Source organism: Condylostylus longicornis, unplaced genomic scaffold (genome assembly GCF_029603195.1).
Source record: "Condylostylus longicornis isolate FDR11 unplaced genomic scaffold, ASM2960319v2 ptg000040l, whole genome shotgun sequence".
Classification (NCBI taxonomy): Eukaryota; Metazoa; Arthropoda; class Insecta; order Diptera; family Dolichopodidae; genus Condylostylus; species Condylostylus longicornis.
The window spans coordinates 7473167-7486097 of record NW_026578009.1 but is presented as its reverse complement, the minus strand read 5'-3'; the positions used below and the strand labels follow the sequence as shown (position 1 = coordinate 7486097).

Here is a 12931-nt window from a genome sequence, read left to right as displayed (position 1 = left end):
ATTTGAGTCCGTAAATTTTATGTAAGTGAAAAATTCAAAAGTTGAAAAATTTTAAAAATTTGCATGTAATAATCATTTTCATATAACTTTCTCATACCAATAACATTGTTGTCAGATTAACTGACAAATTTAACTACTTAAAATTTTGCATAAATTCAGGCGAAGAAAATAATACTTGAAACAAAAATAATACCAACTGCTACATGAACTGTAGAAAATTTCTGCATGTGAATTTCCTTACCAATTTATATACGAAAACAACGACAGTGTAGACAATTATTAAAGGGAACTTTAGTTAAATATTTTGTTTTATATCCTCAAATTTTAAATATTTATTCTTCTAAACACAAAAGCAATGAAAGCATATTCATTTATACATAAATAATGCAATGATACATAAACCCTCTATGTTTTACAACAACGTTACTCTCGAAATTCATGTGGCATTTTACACACAATTTAATAATACGAAATTTTATGCACAATTGTTAATTTTATACAAAATAATCAAATCTTAAAATATTTCAAATTTCATTTTATAAGACAACCATGTTGTTTTATAATTCACTTAAGGTTGCAGTGTTTTTGGAATCCAACTCGAATGTAAAATTCGCAAAATAATGCAAATAAACGAAAAAAATATTTTGTTATATTACATTATCAGTTTGGAAAATTAGTAACTATCAAAAAACATAATATGATGATCAAGCCTCATTTAAACATTTTAACAGTTCCCCTTAGACTTTACATCAAGGTATAAAAGCAGAATCTTACATGACTTCAAAAGCAAAAAAAAAATTGTATGAGAACATTTTAATTTTTTTAAGAGGGTTCTTAAAATTGACCTAGAATACCAAATTAAAAATTATTTAATTTGAGTTTCTATTTTGCATGGAGTTATTTTAGAACTACGACAATTTTTAAAACAGTTGTTTCACATAAATATTGTTTAATTAGCAAATTTTAAATGAAAATAATTAAAACTATTCTAAAGAGTTCAAAAATTTAAAAACAAAAATCAAAAATAAAAAAAAACGAGAAAAAAATAGAGTTGACCTTGTCAACTCTGTGATACCCGTACGAATTTGTTATCCTATGTGCGAATAACTAATGTGCCATAACTAACTATGGGGCAGACTATGACTTTAAGTTGCCGTATTACCATATTAATTTATGCAAAATTTCAGTACTATGTGTTATTCAAAATACTGGTTGTGCCAAACTACTATTGATGTTGCATGGCAGCTACCAGAAAGAGCCAAGAAATTTTAGCGAATTTTATCAAGCACATCGGCCCTACTAATATACTCACTTGTGTGAAATCCCAATATCACAGCTTTTATAGTTTCTGAGATATAGTCAAATAACTTTTGAAGTTGTATGGCAGGTACCAGAAGGAGCCAAGTAATTTCAATGACTTTTATGAGACACATTGGCCCTACTAATATATTCGTTTGTGTGAAATTTCAATACCATAGCTTTAATAGTTTCTGAAATATAGTCAAATAACTTTTGAAGTTGTATGGCAGGTACCAGAAGGAGCCAAGTAATTTCAACGACTTTTACCAGACACATCGGCCCTACTAATATATTCACTTGTGTGAAATCTCAATATCACAGCTCTTATAGTTTCTGAGATATAGTTAAATAACTTTTGAAGTTGTATGGCAGGTACCAGAAGGAGCCAAGTAATTTCAACGACTTTTATGGGGCATAATGGCCCTACTAATATATTCGTTTGTGTGAAATTTCAATACCATAACTTTTATAGTTTCTGAGATATAGCCAAATAAATTTTGAAGTTGTATGGCAGCTACCCGAACCGGTACCCCGATCATGTCCAATTTAAATAGGGTTCTGGCACTTACTACAATAAATCATTTGTGAAAATTTGGTGAACTTAGCTCAATTAGTTTTTGAGTTATCGTTGGGACGGACGGACGGACGGACGGACGGACGGACGGACGGACAGACAAAGCTAAATCAACTCAGAATTTGACGCTGATCAAAAACATACACTTGAGTCTATATCTAACACCGTTATTTCTTAGCGTTACAAACGGTAAGGCAAATTTAGTATACCCTTCGAACATACGTTCGTACGGGTATAAAAACATTATCAATGCAAATTGTAATTGGCCTCAAATATTAAATTCAAAATTTTATTTTATGCCATACACAAGCACTAAAAGAAAAAAACAAAATTCAAAAATAGTTTCTGTTTATTTCAATATATGTGAAACAGCACCACCTATGAGTACAATATAAATATGTGAAATGACACCTACGCGGTCTTATTTAAATTAATGTGAAAGAAATGAAACTAATACTTTGAAAATATTTATGACCATCCGTTTATCAATTGGAAGAAGAAAAAAAATAAAGTTATATTAAATATATTTAATTAGAAATTGTTGCCAACAAAAATTTAAATATTTTTTAAAATAAAAACTTATAATATAAAATCGAATTGAAAACATAAGACACAAATATATTTTCTTTGCTCTATAGGTTTGTTGGTGTTCTTTTTGGCACCTACACCAATTTAACAAGGGGGTAATATGCGAATTCTGTTTAAGAAATTTACGGTTTTTGAATTTTTATAAAAATTATAAATTACAGCATCGGTTTTCCAAAAATTGAAGAATCTAAAGTTCGAAATGTCCAACGATATACCACACGATTATATTTAAAACCTCCTTTTTCAAGACACTTCCCATCTAACGTATTTCAATCCTTAAATAATTGCCGATACATAATGCAGTTTTCAAACAGAAATTAACACATATCAACGTATGCCACTATAGAATTTATTTAACACATCTGGTTTTTTTAGTATTTTTCCAAAAGAATATTTGAAAAAAATTGCTAATTAATTCCAATATGTCAGTCCGTCTATAGACTCCTTTGAAAAGCATCCACACTCTTTAAGATAGACAACTAAAATTTTACATATAAAAAGATCTTTAAAAGTTACTAGATCTAAAAATTACTAGTAGCTTATTCCCGTAGAAAAAAATTTTTATTTCTGCCCCCTCTTCAAAAAATTACACCTCCTCAGACTCCTAAAAATGTCAGTTTTTGCAAATACAGAAAAGAAATTATGCTGGTTTCTTCTATCGCTGCAAAGCATATAATTAAATATTAAAATGAAACAATGGCCGCTATTTAATACCAGTTTTTTTTTCAAATTTTTAATATCACTTTTCTTCTATGCAATAAGTTGCAACAGTCTGAAACCTTAACAGCTATTAGATATTATTAATAAATAGTTTATTTCGTTAAAAGAAAATTTTCTTTCCACCTCCTCAACAAATTAGTTATTAAATTCGTGCATTATGTTATTGCCTGTTCGGATTTTTTTTTTCATCCTAAATGTATGCAATTTTTGAAATATTTTTATATATGAATTAAAATGATTTTAAAAATGTAGTACATAGATTGCTTTTAAAAGCAGTATTTTGACTTGTTGAAAGGAAGAGTGTTTCTTCACAAACCATTATTTTGAGCCAACTTTATTAATCCATGAGTTCATATTTTTGACTTTGAATTTTAAGCATTTTATATTGTCGTGTTCAAATTCACAATGTACAAATGTAATACATCTTGTAGCTCCTTTACAAAACCCTTCTATAAATTGAAACAAAAAAAAATCAAAAATTTATGCATATGAAATGTTTGTGCTATTTGCATTATTTGATCAAGATTAACTCAAAAATAGTTCATTCAATAAATCATACGATATTTTAATTCTTTATGATTTTTATAAAGAAAAAGGTGTCCAACATGCTGAGTATGTTTGACACCTTCATGCATACTTTCCTTACATAATTTTTGACATTAACTGTAACAAAATGAAAAAATTGAATTTCTCAATATTTACAATTTTATGTTGCAATGTTTTGTTGGATTCAACAGAATAGATGAACAGTAGAACGTTAAACAAACTAAGAGACTTTATTTTATATAAATAAAAATTTATTATATATTTATTAAATATAACACCACCTCCATAAACACTGACATTAATATATTTTAAATCTACCTATTTCATGTTTAAGAAACTTTCAAAAATTTGGAAAACTCTGCAGTCATCTATTTTGTTTCTAACAGTTTAATTTAAAACACTGAGTTTATTAGAGAATTGTTTTATTTTTAACCCTAAAACTTCCAACATAATTTAACATGCTCTTAATTAATTAATTGATAAGCAATCAATTTATTTGAATAATTTAGCCAAATTTTAAATAATTTCCTTACAATATTTTTATAGTATAATAGTTAAAAAAATTCTTTCCATAATAATTTCATGTTATGCATATTGCTAGATTTGAATTCAGAATTGAATTTAGAAAAAATAGCAAAAAAAATTAAAAAGATGTCTACCTTGACCATAAATCACAAGAAACATTTTGATTTTCTTCTCTTTTTTTAATATACAAAAACAAAATTTCATTAAACGCTAATAATTCAATTGAACAATATTTAAACGCAATATTGTAGTACGTATATATCCACAATTGCATTGTGTATATATGCTTACTAACATACATTTATATACCCAATTCAAAATTAATAATTGAGCACCTTGATTTTTTATCCTAATTTGGTAACATTTTTTCAACATTACTTGAAAAAAACAAAAAGAAAACAAAACAGAAATATTAATTTTATTCTAATAAAATCTTTATGGATATTCACAAAGCAACAATCTCCTAGTTCAGCAATGATAAACCTTTTTTTTTCATAAACCAATGTTATGGGCTCTGACAGACATGCAATTCTTAGTTTTGCATGATTGCTTATTTGTATTCGAAAGGTTTATATTTCTAGCGCGCACACATACTTAACTGTATAATCGCATGTAAATAAGCAATCAAACAGTTTGTAATTTTTTACAAACTGATAGCAATTTAGTAATTTACAATGCACACAATTAATTTACGATCAAACTTTAGTTGCAAAACTAAAAACTGCATGTCTACTTGAGCTCTGGTTATTATTTATTATTGTGTGAAGTAAATTATTACACTCTATACATGTATGATTATTAGTAATTAATAATCATACTGTATGATGCATAATACATCATACAATTAGTTTCTGTTTTTTTTTCAGAAAATTTAATGTTCTATACTATCATTAACAGAAATAATTAAACCTAAGCATTTCAAAATTATGATAATATTATTTAGGAACACAAATCGGTAAATACGAATAAAGATACTTTTGCTAATTAACCAAACATTTTCGCATTTTCAATTGTTCCATAATATCGTTCGCATGCATTAATAATTAAGTGTGTTTTCTGTTGAACAATTAAAGCGCCAGGTTTTTTTTTCCAATTAAAAAAAAGAAAACATACTCATGTAAATCAATGTAATATCGTAACTAAGTTATAATATTTTTGTTAATTTAACTCCTAGGTTGACCAGCACTACTGTAGACAATAATTCAATAATTTTTTGATATGGCAAAAATATGTTCGCCATAAGGCAATAATATTTATACGTCGGGATATAAATTTATACTGTAATTAGTCTACAGAGTAATATAATAAATTCCAAATATTGCAAACCAAATTACGTTGCCTCATATTGTATAAGAGATTTGTTACAGAATTTAAAAGCCACACATGCACTTCATAATGTACAACTATAACTACAATATACACGTATAAACATACATGTATTATATAATATTCGTATATTATAAAAGTGGTATTTGAAAAAAATTTATGATTATGCATTTTAATAAAGTTTCGATTCTATAAAGAACATAGAAAATTAAAAAGAAAAATTAAATTTTTTTTTTTTTAAAAATCCTATTCGAAATTGATTGAGCGTCATTCTTTTTTTGGAATATTCACGAACAGCAGCGTTTTTTCTTATTTTCTTGATTGTTATTAAAATTTTTTTTAGAAAAGCATGTCTTTTTAAGTGACGTAAAATATACATATACGTACATATATATATATATATATATATATATATATATATATATATATATATATACGTATATTTTTATTTCTTCATGTTGCAATAAAATTTTTTAATTATTTAATTGAACTATTAACCTTGAAAATATTGTTCACTTTTAGCAAATTTCTAAAATATTTTTTAAAAAATATGCTTAATATTTTTACTTTGGCTGTTCACATGCATAGTTTTTGTTGAAACTTGGTAAAATATTAAAGAATAGCCTATGACAAATGTAATCCCAGTTTGATTGAAAATTATTCCTGGAAATCGCAAAATTATTTTTCTTTTATTAAACAATAAATGATTTCCTAAAGTATATGAATAATAGCATAATATTACAGCCCTATGTGTGTTCTATGGTTACTCTTAATTAATATTTTTTAAGTATTAATAATTTGGAAGTGTTCTTCTAGCGCAAGTTTCACCATGGTAAAAAGATAAAGTAAACTAAGTTCGTTTAACATTAACAATAGTGAAGAAGTACACGTAGATGCTATATGGCTAAATGAAAGCAGCATTCAACTTTCGATTATGAGAACGGAATTTCATGTACAATACCAACCGTGCTACAGTTTTCGTGCCACTCGGACATCGATTTTCAAAAAAATAAAATTGGATCGAACCAATGACTTTTAATAACAGTAAAATATTGCTTTTAATAACAGTCTACTACATTATGTCCATATATGAAATATACAAATTTATTGCATACATCTAGGGTGAGCAAAACAAAAAAGTTTAGAAAAATGTTAACATAATGAATTCAAGGATAAATTGCATGAGTTAAGATAAAATTTTATACTATTTGATGAAATGGCATTTACCGTTACCTTTTCACTTTTAAAGAACTTTGGGAAAACTTGCAGTTTCGGAAATATAAGGCGCCGAAAATTCAAATTTTAATTATAGAGGCGATAAGTTAGGAGAGGTGGAGGTTTGAAATAAAATCGTGTTTTTGGTAATTTTAATAGTCAATATATGCCTTCTTAATAATCAACTGTGCTTTGCTGCCATTAAATAAGTATGTCGCTACTTTTCTATGTGATCAAATTCTAGAAATATTTTGTTACAATAAATAATCGAAATATGGTATTTATAAGAACCCGTGATGTTATAACTTTTAGAGAAAAGAGATAGGTAAAAATTTTGACAGAGTGAAACTATAATAAGCAATTTTTTTCTCAATTTTTTATTTGTTGGAAAGTAATTAAAAACTACTTATGTTTATTGTCTCTACTGAAAATGAAGAACGAACCGATATCCGAACATTAATGGTGAAGGATACACTAAATCTCTGCATAATAAAATGGTAAACTGAACTGAGTCAATGTTACGTTCAATTACGTACAAAATTGTCAAATGTTTATATGTCAAATGTCTGAAGAATCAAAAATTTATCGTTTTAGACTTTAGACTTTTGTGATAAACAACCCAAATTATCCTAATTCCATAAAAAATGGTATTCCATCTCAGTTTATAAATTTTTAATAAAAATTTACAGTGGGAGCTCAACGTAAACAAACATTTTTAATTAATTTTTTGGAATTCAATACTAACTTTTCTAATTCCTATAAATTTTCGAGATCCAACATAATAATATAAGGACAGGTAAGTACAAAAACTATTTCTAAACATTTTGTTTTCTAATTAAAAGTAAGATTTTTTTCTGAATACCCCCCCTACACCACTCACATAGAATATTTCCTTTAAATTTTTCCATTACTGGTTCAAGCTAAATTTAGTTGCTCTCTATATATGTTCTCTGTACGACCCATTTTCAATATACAAAATTTTTATATTCGTCAATATGGTTCTGTCAATCATTAATTTGAAATACCTCTACATATACATATATGTCATTAACATTTTTGAAACACTTTTCAAGCCAATACCACCAAAAAAGTCTCCTTGCTTTTGTGTCTGTACACACATTCAAAACGTCTGAAATTCCAGAAAATGCAATCTATAGAGATCTATAGAAAAAAATCTTCGAAGTTCGTAATCATTTCGAAATGATAATGTTATCTCCAAATATTCAAATTATATTATCTACATATTTTAAAAACCATATACATAAAATAATTTTTCAGTATGTACGAATGATCTAAACTCTATCGTTAGAAATACCATTTAACCACCCACCCAACAAAACTAAATCTAAAAAATTTCTCTATTCCTATAATAAGTATATATACTCTATAAATTATATATCTATAAGATAAAAATGTACATTAACCAAGAGTTCTCCTAAGCAACAAGAAAAATTTTTGTTTTGCGCATAATTTTAGTGTGCGCAGAATCTCAAAATGTAGTTACTTAGTAAAAATACTAATGTAGCGATCTTTTTCTTTAGCGATAATTAAAAATGCAAAAATTTATTTTAATTTTTTTTTCCCTTTCTTTTTTGCGTTCTGTGATTTTTTCTTCCACTTGATCGTTTGGTACTGATATAGAGCAAATTATTAATCATACACAAATAATAATGAATATGTTATACATATTTATATTTAGTGGCAGCTTTAGCGTAAAATAATCTCAAAAAATACTGAAAGATATTTTTATCTTCTTAAAAGCATTTGTTATATTGTAAATATCATATAATACGGCCAGCAATACTTATAGATCCCCGCACACACTAATACATTTAAATAAACTTTTTTGCATTGTATAAAAGTGAATTTCGTCTCTCCAAATAATATGGAGAGAAAAGAAAACATAAAAATAAATTTCTACATTATTATTTAAAGTAGAAACATTGTGTAATGACTAATCAAAATAATTTAGTGATTATTATTTTCTAAGTCACATGGAGTATAATTGATACAAAATATCAAAATTAATCACATATTCGTAATTTTGAAAGCGAAAAGTGTTTTATAAGATGAAAAACAAAAGAAATTATATAATGATATAATACAGTGTGATTAAAGAAACAAGTGTAAACACTTTTGACCTAGACATTGGCACTTTTCGAACCCCAAAAAGCTCTTAGCGACTGATTTCTATCAAAATTGTCAAAAACAACAAATTTTGATATGAAAACACTTTATAAAATCGATTCTGCTACCAAGTATAGAAAGTTGTACTGAGAAGGCCAGTATAAATGAGCGGTAGAAGTGAACACCGAGAATATTTAAAATAACAGTATGCTTTCATTATTAATAGAAATATGATAGTATTGTCAAAAATCAAGTTTTAAAACCGGTTTTAAACAATATTCAAATCCAAAACCTATAATACATTAGTACTGCATTGTTAAACAAAAACAAAGTTTTTTGCTATATTGCGGCATACAACTTTTGATTCTTTGATGTTGACATTTGCGTTTAAATTTACATTTAAGTATTACTAACATCCAGCTTAAAACTTCCAGCCTTAAATAATGCATACAGGTAAGACTTATCTACAAAAGTTTACAAAAAGTATTCAAAGTTTAATTTAATGTACGATTTGCTTTTATTTGCGTTTCGACGTATTCCGTCCGAAATAAGCGTTCCAGATTGCGTTCATATAATTCGGAACACTTAATATTATGAAATATTTTTAATATTTAATACGAAACATAATACATGTATGTAGGTTTGTTGAAAAAATGTATGCTTAATTGATCGGAATTTATGGTTTGTATTAAATCAATGCATGTAAACAAATTATTTTTTCATTTGTTTCCATCAAAATTTTTTTCAAAAAAATTAAAGTTCCATCTCTACACCTTGCATGTTTAAACATTTTATATAAAGTATGTATGTACATAAAATCACCATAAAAATCAAAGCGTTAAAATGCAAAAATAACATGCTCTTTACTTCTTCTTTGATTAAAAAAAAAGAAAAACAAAAAATAATGCTATTCTAAAATTTCCTTTTTCACGGAGGAGAAACAATATTCAAGTGGGAAATTTTAAAATAGCAAACATACAGCAAATCATGCATACTACATTATTATATTACATACTTTCAGCTGATATACTGATATTATATGTATTTTACAAACAAGTGGGGTTATTTTGAGAAAATATCTTCAAAAATAATAAAAAAAACCGTAAAAAATTTAAACAAATGAGAGCAAATTTTATGGAGAGAATTTCAACACGCTATACATGAGAAGATTATACGTTTAAATAAAAATATATAAAAATAATTAATATAAAATAATAAAAAAAAATAAATATGAATACACTCTGTACCTGAAATGCATTATTGCATTAAGTGATCTTACAATTTCATGCTATTGACAGGATCATCATTGTATATTATTGACAAAAAAAGAGAAACTTATTCAAAAGAATAAATGCACTTTTTACAAAAAAAAAAAAAAAGAGAAAGAATTTCAATCACGGAACAACTTCATCTGCAATTTTGTTGTTCTGTTATTTATGTTTTTCTTTATTTTTTTTTTTTTTGCATTTCCATTTGACTTTCAAGAACACCAACAAGTTCTTAGAGCGAAAAGTAGTAAAAGAGAATACAAAACATACTGAGAATTTAATGAAAAAGCGTACACGCACAATACTATAGTGCAATTTTATATTCGTAAAAAATGTATGTACTAACCAATGCTCTGATATTAATATACATGACAAGCATATGTATATAGATTTTGTAACAAAATGCATCATTTGAGAACTCAATTCTTAAATAACTTTAAGTATAATGTAAAAGACGTACTGTTTATAATCCATTTATTACATTATTGTCTTAGAGATACGAGTATATCTAGAATTTCACAAGTTTTGAAAACAAATTTTTAAAAGAAAAACAAATTCTATTGTTAAATTTGTGGTTTGCTAAATGAAAATATTTTATATGAGTAGAGTATTTGAGAGTGAAATATTGCGCTGTACGCCTATGTGCATCTTATTTAGACAAAGTAATGGTATTTTTGAATTTTCAATAAATTGTTAAGTCATTCACTCAGTGGGAAAAGTGGGGCTACGTTTTTAGCATACCTACAGTTTTTTTTTTCTTCCCAATTTTCTTTCTACTGAATAAAGTATTGTCATTTAATCCAAATTATTGCAAATTTCTTTCGGCCCCTAAAAATATGCAAAATGTTTTCACTAATCAAAAATTTTTCAATATGCTTTATTGGACATTTTATTTTTTTTATTAAATAAAATTTACAGGCGACTTATTATACACGTTTCTTCAAAATTTAATCAAATCAAATAAATATCAATGAACATTTTTGATATATGTATATATCATGACTTGACTAAGACCTTGCAATGAAACTTAGTAATTATTTTAAAAAATTTTTTTTTTAATTATAATAAAAATTGATCTACTCAAAATGTTACAAATTCTTTAATTCTAGTCCAAACTAATCATGTCAACAAATTTGTGATTTCAAAATTTTATTAATTCTACATTGATACACAATTCATCAATTACAAACTATAAGCTGTATTAATATCGTATTTTACTGCAATTCAGAGCTAAGGTACCGTATTTTACTGCAATTCAATGATTGTGTATTAATATCGTATTTTGCTTCAATTCAGAGCTAAGATACCGTATGTTATTGCAATTCAAAGATTGTGTATTAATATCGTATTTTACTGCAATTCAGATATAAAATACCGTATTATTATTAATCATATAATAAAAACTATTAAAAACAAAACACAAAAAACCAAAATTTTATGTGTATACCGGCAGTAACGGCAAAACATTCTCACAATTTTTTTTTTTATCAAATTCCATTAACAATCATACATACATACATATGCATACTTAATATTATGCATATAGAATAATTCAATATTATTGCATTACATTATTATTAGCATTAAACAGGAAAATAAAAATTATTAAGGATTTATTTTAAAAAGAAATCAAAACCCAAAAAAAAAAAATGCATAAATAAAATAAAATCGATTCTCGAAAATTATCATATTAAATCAAAGAAACAGCAACAGTGCAGCAAAGTAAAACTTAAAAAAAAAAAAAAAAAAAAAAATTAAATAAAAAAATAAATAAAAATAAATGAGTGTACAAAATTAAAATTAAGAAAGAAAAAAAAAACAAGAACAAAAACAAAAAAATCTTATAAAACTTTAAAAATATCTGGCTAGATTCATTCGCATTTTCTGCTTTATGCTTTACTTTTTTTTTTTTTTTAAATAAAATTTTAAAAAATTAAAAATAAAAGAAAAATAATATAAAATATATAATAAGAAAATAATAATACACTAACATCTATACATATACATATATATCTAAATATATATTGTGTATGTATATATATGCATAAATATATTTTCTTTTCATTTTTGTTGTTATTTTTGTATCTTAAAAGCAGACGTCAGCAATATATTGAACCAAAAAATTAAATTCGCTTTTGCCCGTTTTTCAGTTGAACATCACAATCCGTTCAAGTCGCGGATAGGTTTATTGTAGAGTTTGTAAGTAGAAATAAAATAATAAAAAAAAAAATATAATATAATATAATCATATAATCATAATAACAATAACAATAACAGTAAGAGAAGAAGAAAATTAAGAAGCTACAAAAAAAAAAAAAGAAAAAAGATCATATAATAACAATAGTTATAACAATAATAATAAGAATATGAAATAATTTTCTTGATAATTCCTGATAAGAGATAAAAAAAAAAAAAAACGAAAACTTTTAAGATCAAATAACGAAATTTGAGTAAAAAAATACAAAAAGCTTAAGTATAATAATTATAATAAAATTATTTTAAAGAAATTTAATCAAAATAATTAAATAAATTTTTTAAATAGTAAAATTATGGAAATTTAAAATTTTATTTATAATGAATATGAACATTTTTTTCTAAAATATTTAATTATGTGTTCATAATTACGATCATTATGATCGTAAATTTTTTATTATATATACAATGGTCGTACAATTATCCGTTAGGTGTTAAGACTATATATGTATATCTGGTTGTCATTTGATTGGTTAGCCAAAGAAAAAAA

General features: G+C 25.4%; 1 protein-coding gene across 12 annotated transcripts in view; it reads left to right on the top strand.

Moving 5' to 3' along the window:
• The first annotated feature begins 12265 nt into the window (after positions 1–12265).
• The window catches only part of LOC129609880 (tropomyosin-2), an 80453-nt gene continuing 79787 nt past the window's right edge, over positions 12266–12931 (top strand). For 11 of the 12 annotated variants that reach the window (XM_055522077.1, XM_055522069.1, XM_055522072.1 and 8 more), the window contains exon 1: positions 12266–12387. The gene's annotated coding sequence lies outside the window, so the exon portion shown is untranslated. The remainder of the gene's footprint in view (positions 12388–12931) is intronic. The other variant, XM_055522076.1, reaches the window with a different exon arrangement.